We start from the raw sequence: 27,752 nt of genomic DNA on the forward strand, positions 1-27,752 counted from the left end.
GCATGACCATACACTTCCCTACACTGTATTCCATCTGCCACTTCTTTGCCCATTCTCCCAACCTGTCCAAGTCCTTCTGCAGACTCCCTGTCTCCTCAACACTACCTATCCCTCCACCGATCTTAGTATCTTCCGCAAACTTGGCCACAAAGCCATTAATTCCATCATTCAGGTCATTGACATATAACGTGAAAAGTAGCGGACCCAACACGGACCCCTGAGGAACACCACCAGTCACCAGCAGCCAACCAGAAAAGGCCCCCTTTATTCCTACTCTTTGCCTTCTGCCAGTCAGCCAATCTTCTATCCATGCTGGTACCTTTCTTATAATACCATGGGCTGTTATCTTGTTTAGCAGCCTCATGAGTGGCACCTTATCAAAGGCCTTCTGTAAATCCAAGTAAACTCTCCTTTGTCTACCCTGCCTGTCCTCAAAGAATTCCATCAGATTTGTCAGGCAAGATCTCCCCTTAAGGAAACCATGCTGACTTCGGCCTATTTTATCATGATCTTTCAAGTACCCTGAAACCTCATCCTTAATAATGGACTCTAACATCTTACCAACCACTGAAGTCAGGCTAACTGGCCTATAATTTCCTTTCTTTTGCCTCCCTCCCTTCTTAAAGACCGGAGTGATATTGTGATTTTCCAGTCCTCCCAAACCATTCTTGAATGTAGTGATTCTTGAAAGATCACTATTAATGCCTCCACAATCTCTTCAGCTACCTCTCTGAGAACCCTGGGGTGTAGTCCATCCAGTCCAGATGACTTATCTACTTTCAGACCTTTCAGCTTCTCAAGCACCTTCTTCTTAGTAATAACGACTGCACTCACTTCTGCTCCCTGACTCTGTCGAATTTCTAGCATGTTGCTAGTGACTTCCACAATGAAGACTGACACAAAATACTTATTCAGTTTGTCCGCCATTACTACCTCTCCAGCGTCATTTTCCAGTGGTCTGATGTCCACTCTTGCAGTACGCTGGTTAGAATTATCTACAGTGACATGTAATGAGTCTGCACGACAGGGTTGATCTCCAGCATAGCATATGGAAAATCCAGCCCAGACTGACAATAACCCTCCAACTAAAAAATACAAATGATGAAAAAAAATGCCCATCACCCACCTGGATTTCTGATTTGCATTGTTAACTGATGAATCTTCTTGCCTAAATTTGTGGACTTGTATGTAAGGACATAAGCAATGGAAGCAGGAGAGGACATGTGGCTTCTCCCAACTGCTCTGCTATTCAATAAGATCATTCACTGAAGGCTTTTTCCTGTGCTCCCCAATATCCCTCATCATCTGAAAATCTATCAGTCAAAAACATCAGTCAGTTGTAAAATCAGTACCTCTATAATCTTGCAAGCAGTAATTTTTAAAAGCAACAGTTTTTCTTTTGTTTTGTTGATACAGAGGGCCTGTCCTTCTCAGGTTCTGTTGTTGGGCTTTGCCTCACTGATGAGTTCTTGAATTTCCCCCAATATGATGAGATGAGACGAGATTTCTTTATTAGTCACTTGTACATCGTAACACACAGTGAAATGCATCTTTTGCATAGAGTGTTCTGGGGGCAGCCTGCAAGTGTCACCACGCTTCCGGCGCCAACATAGCATGCCCAAAACTTCCTAACCCATACGTCTTTGGAATATGGGAGGAAACCAGAGCACCTGGAGGAAACCCATGCAGACACGGGGAGAACATACAAATTCTTTACAGACAGCAGCCAGAATTGAACCTGAGTTGCTGGCGCTGTATTAGTGTTGCGCCAACCGTTACACTGAAGGTTGCTCTTTTTTACTTCCTTTCTTTATATTTGTAATAAAATGGACAATTCTGTATTTTCATGCAGTTTGTTGATGGTGCACAGTCAGTGATTATCCTTCCAATAAATGGTCCAAAATATGCGCTCTATAAGCAATACACCAACAATAAACTTACGACTGTTTCTCAAAATAGGCCCATACTACCTACTAGGGCATTCACTCACAGAATTAACTAGAGTTCCATAGATATGCCTATCTCTGTATAATCCTCTGTTGAGCCAGTCTGACAGATTAATAATTGTCAGTGCCTTGGCACATTATGCGCCTACCGGGCTCAATAATTAGATCATCAAAACTGTCACAGAGGGTTTACTTGGTTTTAATATTATATCATTAGGTGCATTGTTGGAGTCAATTTAACTCCAAAGGGAGTTTACCAACTTATTTCCAAACCCCTGCCCCCACGAAGAATGTGATTAGTTATTAAACAATTCAGAATTCTCAGGATCTCCAGTATTCTGAGCCAAAGGTTGACAATATTTTAGACATTAATTTGATGCTGGATAATGGCAGTAGGTGTTCTCTACCTCGTTTCTGTCTACACCGGATGTCCACATGGGTCTCTGGTGACAGAGATTCCTCAGGCCCTGCTACTCTCTCTTGATATTAGCTGCCCCTGCTTCTTGATGTGCTGGCTTTCCTGTTTAGACTTCAGACGTTAACTGCCTTCCTCTCAAAATAACCACTGATGAATCAAATTAGAGATAGTGAATTTGTCTGTTTCCTCCAGATGAATGGGACTGACCCAGACAACAAAAATTTACATTTATCTAGTAATTTAATTTAAGAAAGAAATCTGAAAGCTCTTAAATAGGAAGGAAATGGGTGTTGAACCATTGCTGGAGGGATATAGAGGTCATCAAAATCTTGGATACAGACATGCTTTGAGGAGGAATTTAAAGGCAGGGATATAAGCAGAGCCCTGGTGTGACTTGGAGCATGAGGTAAATTGGTAAATTGGTTTATTATTATTATTGTCTCATGTACCAAGGTACAGTGAAAACTTTGTTTTGCATGCCATTCATACAGATCATTTCATCATATCAGTGCATGGGAAAACAATAACAGAATACAGAATAATGTGTTACAGTTACAGAGAAAGTGCAGAGCAGAGAGACAATAAGGTGCAAGTCCATAATGAGGTAGATGGTGAGGTCAAGAATTCATCTTATCGTACTAGGGAACTGTTCAATAGCCTTATAACAGTGGGAAAGAAGCTGTCCTTGAGCCTGGTGGTACTTGCTTTCAGGCTTTTGTATCTTCTGCCTGATGGGAGGGGGGTTAAAAGACAATGTCTGAGGTGGGTGGGGTATTTGATTATGCTGGCTGCTTTACCGAGGCAGCGAGAAGTGTAGATAGAGTCCATGAAGGGGAGACTGGTTTCCATGATGTGCTGAGCTGTGTCCGCAACTCTCTGCAGTTTCTTGCGGTCTCAGACAGATTAGTTGCCATACCATCTGTATAGGATGCTATCTATGGTACATCGATAAAAATTGGTGAGGGTCGATGAGGGCATGCCAAATTTCTTTAGCCTCCTGAGGAAGTAGAGGCACTGGTGCACTTCCTTGGCCATGGCATCTGCATGGTTGGACCAGGACAGACTATTGGTGATGTAAGTTGAAGGCAATCCAATATGATACCATATGAAAGTATCATGGAGAGCAGAGAAAATTTACTTTAGGCCATCATCAGAGGACTTGAGGACACCTAAAGCAAGAACATATTATAGAAATAGGCTAGAATGAGGTTGTAGAAGGATTTGTAACTGAGTGTGATGACTTTAAATTCAATCACCATTGGAGGACAATGGTTACTTGAAGTTAATGGGAGAATGAAGCTAATGTGAAGGCGACAGAGAGACAGTGCAAGTCAGGATGATTTGGGAATTATGAAGGGAAATGTGGAGGAGCTGCTGAAAAACTCACACTTAAGAGTTGACAAAGGCAATTCATAAGGGTTTCAATGATAGTGAACGTAACATTAGATTCATAAGGTCATAGATTTGTACAGCACAGAAATGGGCCCTTCGACCCATCACATTCATGCAACCTTCTCCCCTTTCTACACCAGTTCCATTTGCCCACATTAGTTCTGTATCCTTCTATGCCTTGCCTATTTAAGAGCCTGTCTAAAAGTCTCTTGAATGTAGTGATTACATCTGATTCCACCACCTCCCCTGGCAACGAGTTCCATTTATCAAGCACATTATGTAAAAACTTACCCCTCAGATCCCCTTTAAATCTCTTTAATACCCCCACCCTGGAAAAAAGATCCTGACTAACTACCGTATCTATGCCTATTATAATTTTATAGATCTCTATCAGATCATTCCTCAACCTCCTTCACTCCAGGGTAAACAATCTTAGTCTATCCAATCTCTCCCCATACCTAAAGTCCTCCAATCCTGGTAGCATCCTGATGAATCTTCTCTGTTCTCTCTTCAGCACAGAGTACAGAGGAGATTAGAGTGAGGATAGGGCATGTTGTGGAAGTGGAAGAAAAAATGGGTAGTTAGGATGTGCATCTCAAAACTCAACTCTGGCCTAGATTGGAATAGATTGGAATAGACTGAGCTTGCATATAATTGGATTTAACAAAAGTGGAACGCCATGAAACATGGGTAAGGTTGCAGAACTTCAGGTTAACAAAAGTGTCAATGTACTCAGCATTTAGTTGGACAACATGCTTTCTTTTCCATCAAGGAAAGGGACCAAGGTAACCAATGATGAATCCTTAGGAGATGCCAGAGGTGACCAGCATACGATGAAGAGGTCACTACCACAAATGCATTTGGACAGTTTGGAATAATGGCTGAAGATGGTGGCATGATTTATTTTCAAATGTCATGAAGACCTCTAGAACATACCAATTTTGCAATCGCAATGGATTGACCAGAATGATTTCAGTGGTGTAGGTAAAGTGCAAACTGTATTGAAGCATTTCAAGCACTGAGTTGAAAGAAAAGCTAAATGGAGACACTGACACATTCAAAGACAACTAGAGATGGGGTGAACATTGAAAGGATGGATCAAGAGTAAAGGTAATAGCTTTAAAATACAGTGGAATAATGACTCAATGAAACAACCTTGAAATGGCCAAGTAAAGAAATTTGGTTTGTCCCCTTTGACTCTCACCAACTTTTACTGATGCACCATAGAAAGCATCCTATCAGGATGTATCATGGCTTGGTATGGCAACTGCTCTGCCCAAGACCACAAGAAGCTGCAGGGAGTTGTGGACACAGCCCAGCGCATCACGGACACCAGTCTCCCTTCCTTGGACTCTGTCTTTACCTCTCGTTGTCTTGGTGAAGCAGCCAGCATAATCAAAGACCCCACCCACCCGGGACATTCTCTCTTCTCTACTCTTTCATCGGGTAGAAGATACAGGTGCCTGAGGGCACGTATCACCAGACTTAAGGACAGCTTCTACCCCACTGTGATAAGACTATTGAACAGTTCCCTTATACAATGAGATGGACTATGACCTATGACCTCATGACCTCATGATCTATCTTGTTGTGACCTTGCACCTTATTGCACTGCACTTTCTCTGTAGCTGTGACACTTTACTCTGTACTGTTATTTTTTTACATGTACTACATCAATGCACTCTGTACTAACTTGATGTAACTGCACTGTGTAATGAATTCACCTGTAAGATCGGTTTGTAAGACAAGCTTTTCACTGTACCTCAGTACAAGTGACAATAATAAACCAAAACCAATACCAATAACTGATCCCCTTCTTCATGGAGGGAAAATCCATAAGCAGCTCTCAATAGAAATGAGCATGAAGCAGAATGATCCTAAGGTAAATGAAAGATTTAGCTGGCTCAGCAGAAGAACATTAAAGCCTGACATGGTCCAAAAGGATGGCAGTGAATTTTCAAAATATATGAAATACAGACAATACAGCAATGACAAAAATAAATTATTGAAGTTGTCTCTTTTTTAAATACAATTGAATTATGAGAACTTTGTAGAATGACTGTTATTCTTGGATAAGAAAACTGCTAAAGATACTTCAATGCAGAAAAGAATCTATCTAAGTCATATAAAAACATAGGCAATAACTTTATTTTTATATCCGTTGTAAAAGCCAGTGCAACCTTTTCCAAATCAATAAAAAACCAACAGAGCAAGAAATAGAATTACGTTATTGTAGTATCATGGAGTAGGCTGAGACTGCATCACCTGAGATGAGTGTACATAAATACCAACATGCAGTTGTCTAGCACATAGGGAAAGATGCTAAATTACTTCTCAGAATTACAGGGGGAAAAGATTTCAAATTCTGGTGTGATTGCTTTAAGAGATGGGAAGTCATTACTTTAATGAATTGGCAATAAGAAAGTCCAGGTTTTCCACTTCCATTTTATAAAGATTCTCCAGATGGATCATTTTCATCCTTCCTGTTTTGATCTTAAGAAGAAGCAATGTGTACCAGTTCTGAGCTGACTCCTTCCACTTAAGGGAAAACCCTGTGTGGAGGGTAGAGGAAAAAAGTAACAAATCTTTGTATTGATTCATGTCATACATGAGAAAACTGGTAATGTAAGGTATTGGATAGTACAGAATGGAAATGTTCCTATTTTAGAATTACTCATTTTATTCTCAAACATAATCTCTTGAATTTTTATTTGTCTTCTTATTTTTGGAAATGCTTATACCAGTAACTACACCATCTCTTTACAATTCAGTTCATGTGAGAAAAAATGAGCTTTGACAAACCTTTGCATTTTAATGAAATAATAATTTAATACCAATTTGTTCAGAAATTGCCACAATTATAGGTATTCCCTATCCAATGTTTTAATATTTCCTACTCAGGTGTCTTTAATTGACTCCATTTCAGAGTGTGTGTGTGTTTGTGTGTTTGTGTGTGTGTGTGTGTGTGTGTGGGGGGGGGCTGCGGGGGGATGGGTGATGGGACATTGGATTTATTCAGCAACACTTTCACAGTAGTTGCACTTATCATTCTCGATGATATTACATGTTTTTAGTTGCTGGTTATTATCATGCATAGAAATCAATTAACAGTCTCAAAACTCAAATGGTTTTGAGTTTCTGTTTGCCTCTCATGGTTCAAGTCTTTGGAACATTTTCATTGAGAAAATGAGATAATGTTTTTCAGATGGAAGAAGGGTTGGTAACCAGAGTAAACAAATTTAAGGTGATTGGCTAAAATGTCAGAAGCAATATAAAGAAAAATATTCTTGTAGCCAATTGTTGTGATCTGGAGAATACTGCAAGGTAGTGGGAGCAGATTCTATAATAACTTGCAAAAGGTAATTAAAATATGTGAAGGAATAAAACCAAGCTGGATGCTGGGTTGAAAGAAAGATTGTAAAACAGATTGAATCAATGCAGCCAAGGTGGCCAGAATGGTTTCTTTATGTGCTCTAACATTCTGAGAACACACTCATTGAAAATAGTTTCAGGAGGGAAGGAAGAAGAGAAAAATTCAGGAGAATAATTTAATAAAATAGGAACATTTTATTGGGAATAGTTTCTACAATCTGTGTTAAGTTCACTTATTTTAGTAAATCGGTTATTAAATAAAATATTTTGTTAATTCTCTATTTCTGCATTCAGTCCACAATTTCATTGAACTATTGAACTCCACAGACAAAATTAATGTTACAGACATAATGTATTGTAATGACCAGTTTAGTTGTTACATAAAATGACTTCCTGTAGCTTGTTAAATTAACTGTTCCACTGGTTGCAAAAATTCAAAGTCTTGGTCTCCATTTACTTTGGAGATGAGACTTGTGATGCATTGATGCTGTTAATGAGAAGGCTTCATTTAGTATCCATGATGTGGTAAAAGATTTGAATGTGCATTATCAGATAAAATTTGAGCCAGGCTCATAGCAAGATATTGGTTAAAGTGATGAAAGGTTTGGTCAAATAGATAGATTTTGAATATATATGAAATATGAGCAGAAGAAGATCATATGACTCACTAAACATTACTGTTCTCATAGTTTGGAGGTAATAGCAACTGCTGGGGAGATGGATTTGTGTGGAGTGCTACTGTTACAAGTTGGCTAAGTTATCTAGAACCATTATTTTCAAATCAGATTAGTTTATTGTCATATGCACCTGGATGCAATGAAATTCCATGCTCATGTGAAGCTCACAGAGTATAGAGTACACATGGTAATAACAGATACAACAATAAATACAATGACGAGCACAAACAACAGAGTGGTGCAAAGGTTGCAGTGCAACCTAAAGTGACAATAATGGAATTAGTAACGGAAGTGGATTTACGGGTCTGAGAACGTGGCAGCACTACAAGAAAGGGGATGTGAAAGAGGTGATTGGTTCAGAAGTCTGATAGCAGTGGGGAGGAAGCTGCTCTTAAGTCTTGTCGTCTGAGCTTTCATGCTCCTGTATCTTTTTGTAGAAGGCAGAAGAAAGAAAAGGGAATGGCCAGTGTGGCAGGCATTCTTGAGACTTAGATTATTAATCCAGAGATTTCAGCTCAAATTGCATTCTAGCAGTTGCGAACTAAAGAATGTAACATAATTAATAGAAGTAGGACTGGGCTATTTGGCCCCTTGCACATGCTCCATCATTCAGTAAGATCACATCTGATCTGTTACCTCAGCGCAACTTTCCTGCATTAACTTCATAATCCCTTGATTTTATCAATATCCAGAAATCTATTGACCTCTGACTTGAATGTATTGAAGAATTTAATATCCCTGGCCCCTTGGGATTGTGAATTGGGGAAAGAAATTAAAATTAAAGCAAATGAATAAAAATATGGAATTAAAATAAAACTAGTCTCAGAAATAGTGACTTGACGATAGTGACTCTTGAGTTGTGTAAATCCCTATCTAGTTCACTAAAGTTCTTTAGAGTGGGCAATCTGCCATTAATGCCTGATCTGAAGTGACGTGACCTGTTATGAATGGTGGTGAACAAATAAACAACTAACATGAAGAGGTGGCTCCAAAAACAGACCCATCGTCAGTGATGGCAGTGATCAGCGTGTGAGTGCTAGAGAGAATGTTGATGCCTTTACAACCATGTAGTTGATGCCTTTACAACAAAGCTACCTCAGCTTTCTGCTGAGATCAGATCATTTCTTTGGCACTCAGCTTTTTGCTGAGATCTGTGCTATCACAGAATCCATCCTTCAGCTAATTTGAGTCACTCCATGTGATACAAGAAGTGACTGAGAGAACTGAATACAGTAAAGACTACATCCCCCTGTAATACAGAAGACCTGTGCTCCATATCTAGCTCTGTGTCTGGCCAAGCCTAACCAGGAAGTCTGAGAGTCCTCCGCTTCCTTCAGGAAAGATGGGCAAACTAATCTCCATTCAGCATTTCCCTTCCCATCTGGCTGAATACTCTTACAATGAACATCATCTCCTTCACCTCCAATCTCTTCCTCCAAATTACAGATATTTGTATGGGTCCAAACAATGCCTGTTTTTTTTGAGGAATATGTGGAATATTCTTTGTTCTGGACCTACGCAGTTCCACTCCATCACCTCATCCAGCATATTAGGATGTCAAGAGGTGAATCACTCACCACAGGATACATAACCTCTGACCTGCTCTTGTACTTGTGTTTTTGATGTGATTGGTCCAGTTGAGTTTCCAGTCAATAGTGACCCCCAGCATATTTTTAGTGGGGGGCTTGACAACAGTAATGCCTTTAAATGTCAGGGGTAAGTGGTTACATTCTATCTTGTTGGTGATGATCATTACCTGGCACTTCTGAGGTGAACATGTTACTTACCACTTATCAGCCCATGCCTGAATCTTGTCTGGGTCTTGCATATACAATCATTTGCTAAGGAGCTGCGAATGGATTGAACATTTAAGAAGTGAACAGTCCCACTTCTGAGCTTATGATGGAAGGAAGTTCATTGAAGAAGCAGCTGAAGAATATTGGGCTCAAGACACTGCTCTGAAGAACTCCTGAAGTGATATTCTGGGGCAAGGATGATCGACCTCCAACAATTACAACAATCTTCCTCTGTCTGAGGTAAGACTCCAGAGAATGGAGAGTTTGCTCTTTGATATCCATTGACTTCAGTTTTACCAAGGTTCCTTCATGCTATGCATGTTCAAATGTTGCTGTAATGTTAGAACAATCACTCTCACTTCACCTCTGAATTCAGCTCTTTGGTCAATGTTTAGAATCAGAATCAGAATTATTATCACTGAATTATGATGTGAATTTTGTTGTTTTGTGGCATCATTCAGTGAAAAGACATAAAAATCAATAAATTACAAAAATAAATAGTGTAAAAATAAGGAATAGTGAGATAGTGTTCACTGATCATTCAGAAATCTGATGGTGGAGGGGAAGAAGCTGTTCCTGAATTGTTGACTGTGGGTCTTCAGGCTCCTGTACTCTTCCATGATGGTAGTAACGAGAAGAGGGCATGTCCTGGATGGTGAGGGTCCTTAATGACAGATGCCACCTTTCTGAGGCACCGCCTCTTGAAGATGTCCTCAATGGTGGGGCAGGTTGTGCCCCTGATGGAGCTGGCTGAATCTACAACCCTCTGCAGCCTCTTGCAATCCTGCACATTGGAGCCTCCATACTAGGTGGTGATGCAACCAGTCAGAATGCTCTCCACCATACATCTATAGAAATCTGTAAGAGTCTTTGGTGACATATGAAGTCTCCTCAAGCTCCTAATGAAGTAGAGCCGCTGGCATGCCTCCTTCATGATTGCACCAATGTTTTGGGCCCAGGGTAGATCCTCTGAGGTGTTAACACCCAAGACCTTTGGATTGAGACTGTGGTGAGCTCTGGAATTAAATGGTCCTGGTGAATCATGTCAAGCCCTTCAAAATTTTGTATGTTTGTAGGTAACCTCTCATCCTTCTAAACTCTAGCTAACTTGCTCTCAAATGGGTATCAAATAGTAGGTTATTGGTAATTAAATGCCACTTGAAAGCACTGTCAATGACATCTTCCATCACTTTCCTGATGATTAAAGTAGATTGATTGGGCCATAATTAGCTGGCTTAGATTTAGCCTGTTTTTTTTGTAAACAGTTTAAACATGGGCAATTTCCCCTCATTTTAATCCAAATCATAGTATATGTATGTCACAAACAACAAAGGTCCCAGCACTGATCTTTGTGGAACACCACTGATCACAGACTTCCAGTCAGAATAACACCCCTCTACAACCCTCTGTCTTCTAATGAATAAGCCAGTTTTGAATCCAACCTACCAGCTCACTGTGGACCCCATGTGACTTAATCCTCTAGATCAGAACCTTGTTATTTACTAAAGTCCACAGACAACATCCACTCCCCTAACCTCGTCAATCATCTTCATCACCTCCTCTAAAAACTCAATAGTTTTGTAAGACATGACATCTCCCATGCAAGGCCATGCTGACTTTTCCTGGTAGGTCCATACCTTTCCAAATGTAAGTAAATCCTGTCCCTAAGCATCTCCTCCAATAATTTCCCACTATTGATGTAAAATCACCGATTGCCTTTCTTCAACAAAGCAACAACTTTTATCAATTATTATCCCCTTTTAACTTGTATCATTATCTCTATTGTCATTTAATTTTGCATGCTTTTCAGTCTGTCTCTTTATTCCTCTATCCCTTTTCTCTGTGCCTTAAAAGTTGTTGAAATCTCTAATTTCTTCCAATTCTGATGAAAAGCCATCAACCTGATATATTAACTCTGTTTCACTCTCCACAGATACAATTCTAGCATTTTTTGTTTTTATTATATGAGAGACTGATCACGTGTTTGAAAATAGTGAAGAAACTGAAAACACGCAACAAATTATAAAATAAATATCATAAGAGAAAGCTCATAAGTCAATGCAGAAAGGTACATTAATAATTCATTGGATTGTCTATGGCCTAAAGCTGCATTGACTAGCTGGGTTGAAGTATGAGGTTGCAGGGCTAAAGGGAAATAAGGAGAGGAGGAACAGAACTACTGGGATTGCTTTGCTGGGAGCCAGTAAGGATCCAGTGGACCGAATGGTCGCCTTCTAAGTAAATATTGTGCAGAAGATGCAAAAGCAAATTAGCAGCCAGTTTTATTTTCTGTCACATTTTCTCTTCTGACTACATCAATCTCCAGTTTGTGTTATTATCTGGCACTCTCTGTTTCCCTACAAAGTAACTAAAATGCAATATCAGTTGGTTCACTCCACTCTTTTTCCCATACAATAGGATTTCTATGATGGTGCTGTTGGTTACCTGACTGAAACGAACAGTTTCCTTTCTGTTTCTCACATGTGTACAGCTCCATTTAAGGTCACACGTCCAAGAGGATAAGCTATTAATCCACTTCTAGGCTTTTGTCAATGTTATTCTGTAACCAGCTGCTAAAGTGGGTGAGTGCAGTCTGGTTGAGGCATGAGTGGGTGATGTTATATTATGTAATACCTGTATCTGTGTGCACAAAACAAAGTTCTGGTGCTGTCATATCAAGCATTGGTTTTCAATTACTCTGAGAAAATATTCTATTTTTAAGCCTTCTATGAAAGGTGAATCTATATAAATCTTTACAAAATGATTGTCCTAAAGATTAATTTTAGTTTTTTGAATAGCAATCTTCTGTGAGTGCAGTGGATAATCAAGGCCTGCAGCTGACCTTTTCAGACCAGAATGACTTTGGATGAATTCTCAGTGCAAACTGAATGTGCTATGCCTTTCAGGGAAGTGGTGAGTGATCTGACAGTTACTGATATTGATAGGAGATTGTAGTGTGCAAAATATTTTGGAGGACATCAAAAGGAACTTTAAAATACAGGCTGTTTCTTTCCTTTTTCTATCTTTCTAAGTGATAATGAAAATTTAATTCAGCCAATCTTTTGCCCCTTCTGGTCACCATTGAATGACTCCAGTGGTATCATCCACGATTGTGAATCCTGGCTAAATCAAAAAGGTTATTATACCATAGGTGCGGAACAGTAGCCTGCCAACTATATTGTTCTATGTGGATAATGGCAAAGGCTAAAATGTTGAGGTACCTAGATTCTATGTAAATATACTGGAGAAGAGGAGAAAAACTGGGAAGTGGCACAGTGCAAAGGTATAGTAGCTGGAAAATGGATGGGCATCAAATTGATAAACAAGCGGAGTGCATATGTGTGTTGATGCCTCTGTAGTTGGGGAACAAGAGATGCTATGGGACAGTATATATAGCAGAGGGCTCCCATATCATTCTACAAAGTTATTCTCAAACTTGGCAAATACTATGTTCTCTCAGTGCCTGGGTGTAATGCAGTGAATACAACAATGGAATTATTCAGATAAGTGCTGATTTTGCCATATATCACTAGTTTCTCCCTCTCTATGTCCAATGGAAAATCTTCTTAGTTTTCCACGTAACATGACCTAATGTACTTTCGAAAATCAGTAAAAATGTTATATTGTTCATGAAAATAATCTTGTTGGTCAAGACCAGAGCACTGTTAAAATCTGCCTTAGTAGTTTTTCTAGACCAATATTTATTTAGTAATAGAAGAAACAAGCATTATTGAATGTATAGTTAGGCTGGAACTAGGGACCTTGTATTCTGCACTTAAGCTTTCAGCTCCATTTCCATAGCAAGTGTACAGATCATTTTTTTTCAAATCTGATTGCATCTTAATGTTGCTCTGCACAGTTGCAGTTATTGAGTAGTATATAGTATTCAAATGCACAGACGTATGCATTTGGAAAACATTATTTGGGTGTAAATCTTATAAATGAGTTGATGTGAAAAAGGCGACTCTTTTCACTGTGAATCTGAGCACCCTATATCAAAGGAAAATCTACATAGCTTCGCTAAAATGAGCTATTGTGCAAATGGCTGGATCTTGCATTTTATTTACATGAGAGAACATGGGCACTATAATGCTGTGGGTGACAGAGACAGATATTTGTACATGGTTTTGCAGAGTCATTAAACATTTCTTTCTGCATGATTGTATTACATCTCTCATCCTTTGATAATAGGTTAAAGATTAAAGCAGATTGCCTTTCAAAGACACACCTGTCAGAAAACACCTGAGACCACACAAATGCATTGAATTGAACATGGGTGGTTGATCAGGGTTTGTTTCACTTTAGATATATCAGAAGGGAAAAGACACCTATCTTGTTATTGTGCCCTGACTACAATTTGCACTAATCAGCTCCTTTATTTCTAACTGACTTGCATTGTCTGTTCAATGTATGCTTAGAACATAGAACATAGAATAGTACAGCACAGGAACAGGCCCTTCGGTCTACGATTGTTGTGCCGAACTAATTAAACTAGTAATTAAAAGCCTAACTAAACCAGTCTGTTCTGCTTACACAATATCCCTCCATACTCTGCATATTCACGTGCCTATCTAAGAGCCTCTTAAACACCTCTATCGTATTTATCTCCACTACCTCCACTGGCAGTGTGTTCCAGGCACCCGCCACACTCTGTGTAAAATAACTTGCCTCGCTTAGTATATATGTGCAAATTTTAATTGCCCAAATACCTACACCATTAATTGCTGTGACAGGTTCTAATTGTTAGTTTGCTTAAATATTTAATTTCATTAATTCCGCAGTCTTAATAAATGCTTTCCAATAGGCTAATTGACCTAGTTTTATCTTACAAGAGTTAACTTAGTTATTATTCTTTATACTTTAGTGCCTCATTATTTATACACCACTGTACATTTTTCACTCAGCAAAGCCAACAGAATTATCCCAATGACATAAAATGTGTAATGCAATGTATAATGTAAATGTGCCCTGTGCATCAGAAATATTTTTGTATTCCAGAAATGTTATTTAAAACAAATGACCAAATCCGGCCCTACTTTGCCTCACAGATCCAGGTAATATGAATTATATATTTAAAGTGCCACTGACTCAGAGTAACAGAGTAATACAGCTTGGAAACATGCCCTTCAGCCCAACTCATCCATGCTGACCATGGTGCCCACCAAGCTAGTCCCATTTGCCTGTGTTTGGCCCATATCCCTCTCAACTCCTCCTATCCATGTACTTAATCAAATGTCTTTTGAATATTGTCACTGTGCCTGCCTCAACCACTTTTTCTGGCAGCTCATTCCATATACGCACCAGCCTCTGCATGAATAAGTTTATAGCTCAGGCTCATAAACTTATTTGGCAAGCTTTTGATACAATAGAGAAGAGACATACGTGGTTTCAATTTTATTAATATTATGTGCTAGGGATGTTGTAATATGTTGATTCAGGTTAATAAGTTATGTGTTTGTAAACAAATGGAGATAAGGTTGCTGGAAAGATGATGATATCTAAAACAAGTTAAAAAGAAGAATTTGCATTTATATTGCAACTCATCATATTATTCTTTGAAAATGTATGTTATACATAATGAATTAACATTGTGCATAAACCAAGCTACACGTGTCTACAATGTGAAATGCACTTTAAGATCGAGACTCTATTGGCTTTGCAGCAGCTCCCAGGCAAATCAGATAGAGAGGTCCAGACTGGGTGGTAGTGCTGAGAGAGGTGTGCAAATGTTGTGCCTTTAAATAGAGCATCTTAGCCTCTCTTCTACTTGGGTAGCTGATGGATGGAATGTGTGGAAAATCTTGTGGAATCCCCAGAAGGAGGATGTTTGTCAACTCAGCTTTGCACAAAATCAACACTGGACCACAGGGACTGAAGAACAGAATTTACAATTCAGCAATCATGTGACCTGTGACTGTTGTTATTGGATCCTTGTTGTCAGCTGGGCTATCCAAAATCCAGAACGATACTGCGGTGATCACATCTTTAAAGCATCTGCTTTTTGAAGTCAGCTTTGATTTCCATTTTTATTGACCTCCGTCAGAAAGCAAATGTGACCTGAAAGATTATCAGAATCATCAAAGTGACTGTAATGAGCTGATATTTATCCTTGTGTCATGGATATTATTGCATTTGAGAGAAAGCAATATGAATACAAGAACAAGAAGGAAATGAATGATTCATTGAAATGAATGATTCATTGAAATAAATACAGAAGATACTGGAAGCATTCAGCAGGCCAAGCAGCATCTGTAGAAAGGGGAACAGTTAATGTTTCAAGATGAAATATCTTCATTAGAAGTGAGGGAAAAGAGAAAAAAGGGTTAATTTTGTGCTGCAGAGAGGATGAGGGTTGTGGGATAGGTGGGGGTGTAAAGGACAAAGGGAATACCCCAATAGGGTGATGCCAAAGCATGGGGATAATCTGTTGATGAAGCCATCTGATTGATAGATTGTCAGAGAGAGAGAGAGAACACACAAACAAAGGAACATGCAAAAGCCATGAAACACTGTCATTACAGAAGTGCCACACAAGGCCATCTCGAACAAGAGAGAATTAAGCATCTGCTCTTGGTCTTCAAAAGCATTGCCATTGCCAAGTCCCTCCCATTTATACTGTTGACCATAAACTCAACTCAACCAGCCAAATAAATGCTGTGGCAACAAGAGCAGTTATGAGAGTGGATATCCTATGATGAGCAGCCTCAAAGGATGAATGAACTACTCCTACTCCTTTTTCATTCTTACTAGTTGCAGATGGTATAAACACACACAATTACTTTCTCCTTACTCACTTCGCCACAATCTTACACTTGTACCTTTCTCCTTTGAGATACATAGGAAATATAACATCTCCAGATAGTGGAGGAACAGCAAGGGTGATAATGAAGGCATGTTCTCATTACTTAACTGCAGATTCTCAGCCCTCAACTCAGGCAATCCACATAATTTAAAAGTTAGCACTTGGGGAAATCTGTCAATGGCAAAATACTGTGCTATTGGCTTGTAGGTAGGATTGGAACCTGTGATAGCAAGAGCACCTGGACTGGTTGCTGAGGGAATTGAATGCTTGAATTTCTTTGAGCTCTGTTTTAGGGCAAAGTTGACATAGAGTGATGTGGATGCAGTCAACAATACACTGAGCCATGGGAAAATCATCTTTTGATGAAGCATTAAATCAAGACTCTATCTATTCTCCCAAGTAAATGTCACAGGTCCCTTGACACTATTTTGAAAACAGGGGAATTATCACCAGTGTGTTGTGCAATACTTAACCCTTAATCAACAGTAGTAAAATATATTGTCTGGTAATGATCACATTGCTGTTGTGGATTGCTTCTTATGACCAAATTTACATTATTACAGTGGCACTTCAAAAGTATTTCATTGACCATAAAGCAATTCAGTGATTGTGATTGTGAAAGACACTATATGAATGGAAGTCTTTCTTTTACTTTAAAATGGGCCACAAATATTTAGGTCTGGTAATTATAAGTGTAGGTAAAGTCTTAGTCCTATAATTTGTGTTAATGGTTGCCAACCTACCTATCTTAAAACTAGCCTTTATATATGTCGAATCTTAATCCTTCAGGATGCAAATTGCCGTGCAAGATTTCAAAGATATTTTTCTTTTTTTCTTGTTTGTTTTTCCTATTAATCCAAACATTATCTCCCTCTCTGTAGCTGATTTGACATTCAAATCACTCCCTTTAATTCAGCATTCTCATTCCTTCTCTGTCTCTTCTCTGATTTTAAAACCTTATTTATTAGAAAGATGCTGTGTTGTTTTCCCTGTTCATTGAGACCCAATGCCCTATTTACCTCACTGCTCATTTATGCGCTCACAGAAGACGAGTGAGCTGAGTGGTGCAGCGATAGGTCTAACTAACAGCCGATGCTGCCAACTGCCCAGTGGCAGTAAATTCAGTCTCAACAAATGCCAAAAACACCTCTGAAGAGAAAGTTAAGAAGACAAGAAGAGATGTGGCAAGGCAGAGAAGCATAAGTACAGATAATTTTAGAGGGCAATGAAATATTGAACAACAGTTTCAAGTCCAGAGATCCAGAGATTTCAAGTCTGGGTGGGAAGTACTGGGCAACATACAGGTTAAATTACTCGTTTTTTATCTCTATATGGTGCCCATGCACTTATGTCATAATTAGTTGGGAAAACGTAGTGGTTGCAGTGAGGAGGGGGGATTCTATTATCAAGAGCTTGATACCTATGAAATAGTGACTTTGAAATTAGGCAGGAAATCTGAAATGGGAACCATTTATTGGGAATTCAGAAAACAGAATATTCTCTGAATGGGGGACGATTGGTGTTCGGAACATGGGATCGGTGAGGAGGGAAGATAATGGCATTGGAGAAGAGTGGACAAGTGTTAATTGGCCTCTTCCTGTAATTTATTTAGCTGTGAATTCAGAATGATGGTGTGTAAGATTTGTTGATGTGTCTTGTGGGAAATGCCTCAAGCATTATACAAAATTCCAATGTGCAATCTCTCATTTTGGATCAGGATGGTCCATGGAACCAAAATTCAAACCAGGGTCACAGGTGATTGAGGAATATGTGTATGGAAGGAAGAGAGAGAGCGAGAGAGAGAGAGAGAGAGAAAGAGGAAATGAGCAAAAGAGAGGGAAAGAGAGAGGGAGAGAGAGGGGTAAAGAGAGAGGGAAGGATAGAGGGAGGGTGAAAGAGGAGAGAGAGGGAGAGAGAGAGAAAGATGGGAGGCTGGCAGAGTGATGGCTTGAGACATTGTTTTCTCTGGACTTTGCTTCATATTAACCATTCCATTTATCTCTATTTTCATTAGTTCATCATGAGCAGATGGAGATGAGTCATGCTTGAGGCATTGTGCTTTACAAGATCTGCAAGGGTACTTATGCCTTCACTTATTTGACCAATCTTATGAAGATGTAAAAAATATTTCTGCACTTTCATTTCCTGATACGGTCTGTCTGTGTAATCAGCCTTCATGCTCTCTTTGCAACTCTTGTAGAAGCTTCCTTTTACAGATGTCAAAGTGCCTGCCTATTCTTGCCTCAACCTCCACAGAGATAATTTGCAATAAAGCTTCTCGGCTGCTGTGTCTATGACTGCTACAGCTAAACCCTATTCCCATTTCTCCTAATAGCAGACCAACACTCAAGGTGTATTTCCTGCTTTATGCCCATATTACATTATTAAACTATGCTTGTTAATGACCCTTTACCCACAGATAAAATGCTGACAGTGGATTGAAGTGGATGCATGGATGTCTTGTAGTGCTATGCTTCTGTCAGATTCAAGAAAATTCGTGGCATACTTCTCACTTGAGGTACATTGTTTCTTAATTTTTGATCTGAGAAGTAAGCTGAAGTTATTTCCCAGTATATCAATGAAGAAAATAGATTATATACTGCATTGTTATACATACGGCTCTATGGAAATAATGGACAGCCATGGAGTTATTAGAACTCTTCCAGTTCTACAAACTTCCATGTTCTCTGTGCTCTTTCAATTCTGCCTCTTACATAATCCTTGATGTTAATCATTCTGGCATTGATTCCCGTGTCTACAAAGGCTAAAGCCTTTAAAATCTGCTGAAAAATCTTCCTTCTTCTCTCCCTCTCTTTCCTTGTTTAGTCCACTTCTCAATGCCTACCACACAGATCAAAGTTTAGACCAATGGTCCCAATTTCTTCTTCTGCAATTCAATGACAAAATTTTATTTGATAAACTTTATGAAAGTTTGTTTATGATGTTAAGGATGCTATATAAATGAAAGTAAATGTTGTGTGTTTGAGTCAGTAACAAATTGAAATCTGGAAGTGTAGGTAGAATATCCTAAACTATATTGCTGCAGACCAGTCATTTGGAAGTATTCTTTGAGAGTCTGAAATATTGAATACAGAAGCAGTTAACCTTGTCATTTTACTTCAAAATGAAATAAAAGCACTGGATAAGTGTCCATTAAGTTGATGATTATATGGAGGTATACAGTCAGTTGTGAAGAAATATGATATGACTCACTATGGGTCATATGATAACAAGAATATCTATCGTCTGTGAATTGCGGCTTGTCAGAGTTGAGTAGTATTGTCTGTAAAACAAGATTAATATCCTTCAGTTTGATAGCTCAGTTTGAATCAGTCCTCAGGGAAAAATAATATTACTGGCTTGAATGTTTTATTTGTGTTTGAGCACTTGGGTCAGAAGGCTGAATGGTTAGCTGGACTCCCAGCTCATTGTCAACCATTGTAAATTGATTGAAAATTGCCTCGAGTTTCTTACTGCATGCTGGTCCACTTGCACTGTTTGTAACCAATCTACCAATTGCCAAATCTATTTGTATCCTGCAGATATACCTGCTATTTTATATTCTTAAGGATAGCACATGAATAAAAAATAATCAAAGCTGAAATTACTGTGAATGATTGCTCATCATGGTAGCTTCAATAAAACTCCATGTAATTATGAAATCTAGTGATTATATAAACTGCCTGATCTAATCATAAAAAAAATCATATAAAAGCTCTTTGACAGTCTATTCTCCAGTATTGTGAGAGCCAATAAGTTGACCTTTTGGCAATGTTCTGATCAATTTCTCACATTACACTTCCATCCCTCACTGCCTAACTGCCACAAATGCTCTGCCAGTTTATACTTTATACATCTGAACTGTTCAGATCAGGAACATCATGAGTTTAATTCCATTTATACAGAGTTAACTGATCTAACCTGAGAAATTGTGACATCCAACTTGCACACAGGAAGTTCTCACAGATAGTAATGCAATAACCTGGTCTTGGTCCTCCAGGATTAAAGAGTATAAACATGAGCTGATATGGATTAAAGCCATTATTAATCTCCAATGACCACTGTTGGAAGAGGTGGGGCAGGATTGGGATCAGCACTGATTCAATTATCCCTCATTATGGAATGACCCATTGTCAATATTCCTTTGTAGCTCAATGCAACTATTCTCCTATCAAGATTCTGAAAAAAACTGAATAAGAACGTGCCGCAATGCACAACAGTTTTGCTTAGAAATTGGATGTGAGTCATTTTTGGTGAATTAAGTGGGTGCTGTGAATGATGTTTATGCTGACTTAGAAGTCACAACAAAAAATTGTGAAATTGGAGCATCCTGTGTTAAGAAATTGTTATTCCGGTTTGTACCCCTGTAAAAGCACACACATTTGACCTGCTCACTTCACAGATGTCAGTGATTGCTTGACAGGCAGCTCCTGCATCTTTTGCCCATTGACCAACGGGAAGTGGATCAGTGCTAGCAAGCAGATGATGAGGAAAAGGAGGGGGAAAACGAGGAAGGCAGGGGGATAATGACACATGGGTCTCCCTTGACCCTCTTGAATACAGAGTAGTCAGGTGGCACCCCATGATCACTGGTGTGCCCAAGCCCCCTTGATCAGTGGAAATAATTGGAGTCACAAGACAAGGGGTTTGTGAATTACTGAAGATGCAATCTTTATAGAAGCCTGATGGTGCAATTCCTTTCTAGTGGTAATTTCATGGAAAGTCTTTTTGAGAATTAACTGATATCCCTTGAGGGAGGGGCGGTGGTGGGGGGGGGGGGTGTCTTTAAATCAACCATAGCTCAATGCTTTCATTGTAACAATGCTTTTGTTTTTTTATCTTGAGGTAATTACAAACGACCTTTTGATCGAATTTCTGCCCTTAAATAATTAAAATGAGAAGGGTCACAGACCTGAAACATTGATTGTTTCTCTTTCCACAGATACTGCCTGACCTATTGATTTTCTATATTTATTTCAGATTTCAAGCATCTGCAGTTTCTTTTAATTGCTACTCATGTTGATGATGTCATCATGTGTGGGAAATACAACAGATAAATGAAACGTGTTTGGGTAACTGATATCCAGACTGTCAGGCCCATCTTTCCGATGGGTAGCACATCCACTGGAAATGAGTGAAATACTGCAAAACAATCAAACTTTGCTTTTTTTGTGTAATTTACACATAAAATATAGGTGTAAATGGGCTAAATTTCTAGGCTCCTTTCTTTAAATTGACCATTCCTTTAATCCAGGTGGATTGTCAGTTGTCCTTACTCCAACAAGGCCCAATCCCTTTTAGTGACTGGCAGTGAATATGAACCCTATGGCCTTGTGCAATCAAAAAACTTTCTGATGCCAGAATAGTTCTTGAATTCTGTAGCTGTTGAGTGCCAGCCAAACCAAAACACCTCAAAACAACTTCACACAACAAAAATGAACATTCCTTGATAAAAATCATGCCTTTCTGGTAGCTTAGTTGTCTTGTCACAGACGTACTAGGGAATGTTAAGGTAAATTTATCACTAAAAGAAAGTATGGTCTAATACTTCAGTCAGCAGAGATGGTGAAGACTTAGCAAAAGAAATGCCCTATAATTGTTGATCTTTCAACATCTGAATGATTGTTGGAGATCTATTTTTAAACTAGACACACTGCCTGTGAAACTTTACCCTTTTATGTTTATAGCATGTGCAGTACCTCTATTTAAAATTAATGAGTGCTGTGTTTTGTTTATATGCTTTAAATACCAAGTTTATTTCCCCACCATACGCTGCTAATTTTCTTTTTCTAATAGTACACTGTCATCTTTTGTTTTATTTCTGGTGGTCACACAGAGCTAGAAACACAGGGGTGTGGACAGAGACACAGTAAGAGTGAATGAAGGGAAGTGGACAGTCAACATTTTGGGTTGAGACCCTTCATCTGGAATGATGTTGCCTGGCCCACTGATTTCCTTAAGAATTTTGTTTTTAACACAGAGTAGCATTCATAAACAAGGGAATAAGGAGATCTGGAGAAATACAGAGGAAAAAAAGAAAGAAAGAACTGCAGGTATTGTCATTTTCATGGATAAGTGAAACTTTGAACTTGTCAATTATCAGAAAAAAAGGTATGTATTTTAGTTTGAGAAATTTTGACAGAAAGAACAAAAGAGCTGAGACTGTTCTGGCTTTCTAAAAGGCAAAGGGGATTGAGAAGAGTTTTCCAGAAATTTTCTATTAGAATTGGAGCTCTTCTAGGAATTTATGTACCTGTTGATGGATAGCAGGTGTCTAAGCCTGATGGTTCTGTTACTGTGTGTTGTAGGTTTGATGGATAAGATGGTCTTTTCTCCATTTTTATTTAATATATTTGAATGTATCAAACCCACTTCTGCATTACTGAACAACTCAAATTAAGTGTTGAGATGGGGATACATAAAATATTAATTCATAAACAAAATACTGCAGTTGTTAGAAATCTAAAAAAAATAGGAAATACTGGAAATGGGTCAGGAAGCATTTGTAAAGAAAGAAGCATACTTAATGCTTTATGTCCAAAATAAAAAGAAAACAGAAAATGCTGGAAACCCGCAGCAGATCAGGCAGAGAGGTCAGTGTTGGAGTGTGATGGAAAGTTAAAGTGAGAGGCAACTGATTCAACACAGGGGAAGGCTATTCTGTCCACTTTCCTATCAACTCATTGAAATAACTATCCAAAAGATACATCTCCTTGCTTTTCTCTTCATGGTCCTGCTTATTCTGGCTTACATTCAAGTTGTATTTGATGAGTCATTCTCTGTGCTTACATTATTAAATTAATTCCCCTAACCTGGTGACATAATGGTAGTTAAAATTTATTGTGGGTATGAAATTGTGCCAGTAGGCAATGATGGTTGGATTTAGGAGAGAAAGTTTAAAGAGCCAGGCTCCCAGAATTCAAACCAAGTGAAGGTTTGATTTATTCACATCAGATGTGTTTTATTTTCCCATTCTCAGATGAGGCAGAGCCTGCTGAAAATCAGGAAAATATACTTAATGTCCTGTTTCTGCTGCTATTACACGTGCCACCATTTGTCTGGGATCATTGAGGGAAATGCTGCAGATCATATTCAGCAGCATCAGAAGTGGATTCTTCATTGCAGTATTCAAGTTAGTGCATTTCTGTTTGAACTTGCTTCAAGACCTTTAGGATAGGACATTGGGAGTCATTTTAGTCCTGACTGGAGAAAGAGGGAGAAAAGAAGCAAATGCAGCAATAGCAGCATTAGGAATCACTGGAATCAGCATTTGGATCCAATTTCCTACGTGTAATTTTTACAGAATGATGCTGCACAGAAGTGGACCATTCCATCATGCCGGTCTCCTCAAGAGCAGTGCATACGAAGGGGGCTGCATTATTTTAGAAGAACTGTCATTGATCAGTAGAGCCCTTTACAATATGATCTACCAATGGCTGATGGATTGACTATGGCAGTGAAATTTGCCATGATTGTCAATACCTTCACCTCAGTCTCTTTCTGGGCTGTAGCAGGTGATACAAGTAACATTGTTTAATCCAAAGTCCATGCAAAAGCATTTATGACTGAGTTGATTGAATTCTTTACTGGGTTAGCACAGAAGATTGATTGAGAAAGTGTTTTAGATAATAGAATCATAGAATGCTAACAATACTGAAAGCTATTGGACCCATCATGTCCATGCCAGCTCTCTACCAAACCCACCCATCAGCCGTTTCCCTGACACAATGTATTTGGATTTCTGGAAAGCATTCAACAAATTGCCACAAAGATGATGGTGAAGATAATGGCAGCCAGGAAATTAAATGGAAATGGTGGAATGGATATAACATTGACCAGTGGACAGGATAAAATTGTGGTTTTGGGTGGGTGTATCACCAAGTGGGATGTAGTTTGTAATGGTGTTCCCCAAGAGTCTTTTGGATCTGTCATTCTTTTCTGCCTTTGTAGACAACTGGGACTCAAACATAGGAAGCAACATGACAAAGTTTGCAAATGATACAGAACTTGGCCAAGTTGTAGATTATGAGGATGATAATTAAAGCTTCTTGATGACAGACAGGATGGTGAAACAGCAGACACATGGAAAATGGAGTTCAATGTGGTTAAAAACAAACTATTGTTTATTTGGGTTTATAAATAGAATAATAGAATGTAAAAGCTAAGAGATCATGTTTGAGCTTTATAAATCACAGGTTATATTTTAATGAGAGAAACATGAACAATTCTGAGCATTTCATTTCAAAAAAGATGCAATGGCCTTAGTGAAAGTGCAGATGAGGTTTATCAGGATGTTACCAGAAATAAAGGACTTCAAAGATGAGGAACAGTTGGAAAAGTTAAGACTTCTTTCTTTAGAATAGAGACGTTTATGAGATGATCTTTTTTTTTCAAAATTATGATGTATTTTGATAGATTGATTGTGTTAGCAATTAGGAGCTATAAATTTAGGAACATTGACAAAAGACCAAGAAGAAAGATGGGAACATCTTTAACTTCTAGGTAGTTCTTAGGATCTGGAAAAATCTTCCTGAAAAAATGGCAAAAGCTGATTAGAGTCAAAGAGTCATGGAGCATTACAGCACGGATACAGGCCCTTCAGCCCAACGAGTCCATGGCGACTATAGTGCCCACCCAACTAGTCCCAATTTCCTGCGTTTGGCTCATACCCCTCTAAGCCCCACCACTGCATGTAGCTGTTCAAGTGCTTCTTAAATTATACTGTTATACCTGCCTCAACCATTTCCTCTGGCAGCTCATTCCATATACTCACCACCCGCTGTGTGAAAAAATTGACCCTCAGGTCCCTTTTAAATCTTTACCCTCTCACCCTATATCTATGCCCTCTAGTTTTGGACTCCCCTACCCTGGGGAAAAGACTGTTACCGTCCACCTTATCTATGCCTCTCATAATTTTAAACATTTCTATAAGGTCACCCCTTATTCTCCTATGTTCCAAGGAATACAGACTTAGCCTGGCCAACCTCTCCCTATAACTCAGGCCCTCTAGTCCTGGCAACACGGGTTATGTAGCGGTTAGCATAACGCTATTACAGAGCCAGCGAGCTGGGTTCAATTCCAGCCGCTGTCTGTAAGGAGTTTGTACGTTCTCCCCGTGTCTGCATGGGTTTCCTCCAGGTGCTCCGGTTTCCTCCCACATTCCAAAGACGTATGGGTTAGGAAGTTGTGGGCATGCTATGTTGGTGCCGGAAGCATGGCGACACTTGCGGGCTGCCCCCAGAACACTCTATGCAAAAGATGCATTTCACTGTGTGTTTCGATGTAGATGTGACTAATAAACATATCTCTTCTTATCTTATCTGACATCCTCATAAATTTTTTCTGCACTCTTTCCAGTTTAACTACATCTTTTCTATAACAATGTGACCTAAACTATACACAGTACTCCAAGTGCAGCCTCACCAATGACTTATACAACTGCAATATACTGTCCAACTCCTATACTCAGTGCCCTGACTGATGAAGACCAGCATGTTAAATGCCTTTTTCACCACCCTGTCGACCTGTGATGCTGCTTTCAGTGAACTATGCACTTGTACTCCTGGGTCCCTCTGTTCCATTACACTCCCTGGTGCCCTACCATTCATTGTATAAGTCCTACGCTGGTTTGACTTTCCAAAATGCATCACCTCACACTTATCTTCACCAGTGGCTAACGATGAAGCAAGTATCTCCTCAAGGGCCTCCATAATTTCTTCTCTAGCCTCTCAATAGGTCCGAGGATGCACTCAGTCAGGCGCTGGGGATTTATCCACCTTAATGCACTGTAAGACTGCAAATACTTCCTCCCTGGTAATATGAATGTCCTCCAAAACATCTCCATTAGTTTCCCTTATCTCTTGAGCAACCATGATTTTCTCCTCTGTAAACACTGAGGAGAAATATTCATTAAAAATCCCACCCATCTCCTGCAACTTGAGACATAGGCGGCCCTGCTGATCTCCAAGGGGTCTACTCTCTCCCTAGCCACCCTTTTACTCTTTATATAGCTATAGAACCTCTTAGGATTTTCCTTAAAATTACCTGCCAGATCCATCTCATACCCTCTCTTTGCACTCCTGATTTACCTCTTAAAAGTATTCTTAATCTTTTTATGGTCATCAAGGGATTCACTCATCCCCAACCTCCTAAGCACAATGTATGCTTCCTTCTTTATCTTGACCAAAGCCTCAATATCCCTCGTCAGCCAAGGTTCCCTAAACTTGCCAGGTTTACCCTTCACCCTAACAGGAACATGCTGCTCCTGGACTCTTGATATCACACTCTTAGAAGTCTCCCACTTGCTATTCATTCCTTTCCCTTTAAACAAGCTCACCCAATCAACCCTTGCTAGATCCTGCCTAATTCCCTGAAAATTAACCCCACTCCAGTTTACGACTCTAACCTGTAGACCTGTGCTATTCTTTTCCATCACTATCTTGAAACTAATAGAATTTATAGATTTATAGATTCTATGCATTATTTTAAAAGGAAGACAGATAGCCATGTGAAGATGAGGTACTTCTAGTGTTTCAATCAGTGTGCTAGATGACTGCTCTTTCAAAGTCTTTAGTCTTTTACATTGGGCCAAGTGGTCCCAACTTGTGCCATAAGATTCAATGAATCTACATCTGCATCAAGTCCACAGCTAATGACCATGAAAACCTTGAACACCAGGATCAGCAGGCTTTACTTGCATTCAGGATGTGTTTGACTGCCTCATGTCTCACAGGGTTCTCAGTTAATCAATATGGAAAACATGGAGTCTTTCAGTCACCAGCACTTGTTCAGATAAACAAATCAACTTTTTTTAAAGACACAAGAGGTTCTGCAGACGATGGAATCTGGAACAACACACACAATAAGAACCTTTCAGTCCTGATGAAGGGTCTTGACCTGAAATGTAGACTTTCTATTCCCTCCAAAGGTGCTGCCTGACCTGCTGAGATCCTCCAGCATTGTGTGTGTGTGTTGCTTTGTCTTGAAGATTTCGTTTAATTCACAGGTCTGAGATTCATCCATCAGAATAAAGGAGCTTGCATACAGGGGTTGTTTTCTCATGAACCAAATTTTTGCAACCAGTTTATAAATGCCTCTCAGTATGTTGCATGTGCACTTCACCGGTGTTGCTGGTTCAGTCTCAGAGGGCAGACGAGGCAAGTCAGCAACAATGCGGGCTCTGTCAAAGAGCTGTTACAGCCGCTGTGAGACAAATGACCTCTTTCTGTCCTGTAGAATTTAATCATTTTGTTATTAAATTCTACCTTCAGGGCTGGAGCCAAAGGTCTCAGAAAGAATAGCATTCCCGGTGCCCTTAATTGATAATATTGTTTCAGACATTTTTGATTT

The sequence above is a fragment of the Pristis pectinata genome, chromosome 5 (assembly GCF_009764475.1).
Source record: "Pristis pectinata isolate sPriPec2 chromosome 5, sPriPec2.1.pri, whole genome shotgun sequence".
Taxonomy (NCBI): Eukaryota; Metazoa; Chordata; class Chondrichthyes; order Rhinopristiformes; family Pristidae; genus Pristis; species Pristis pectinata.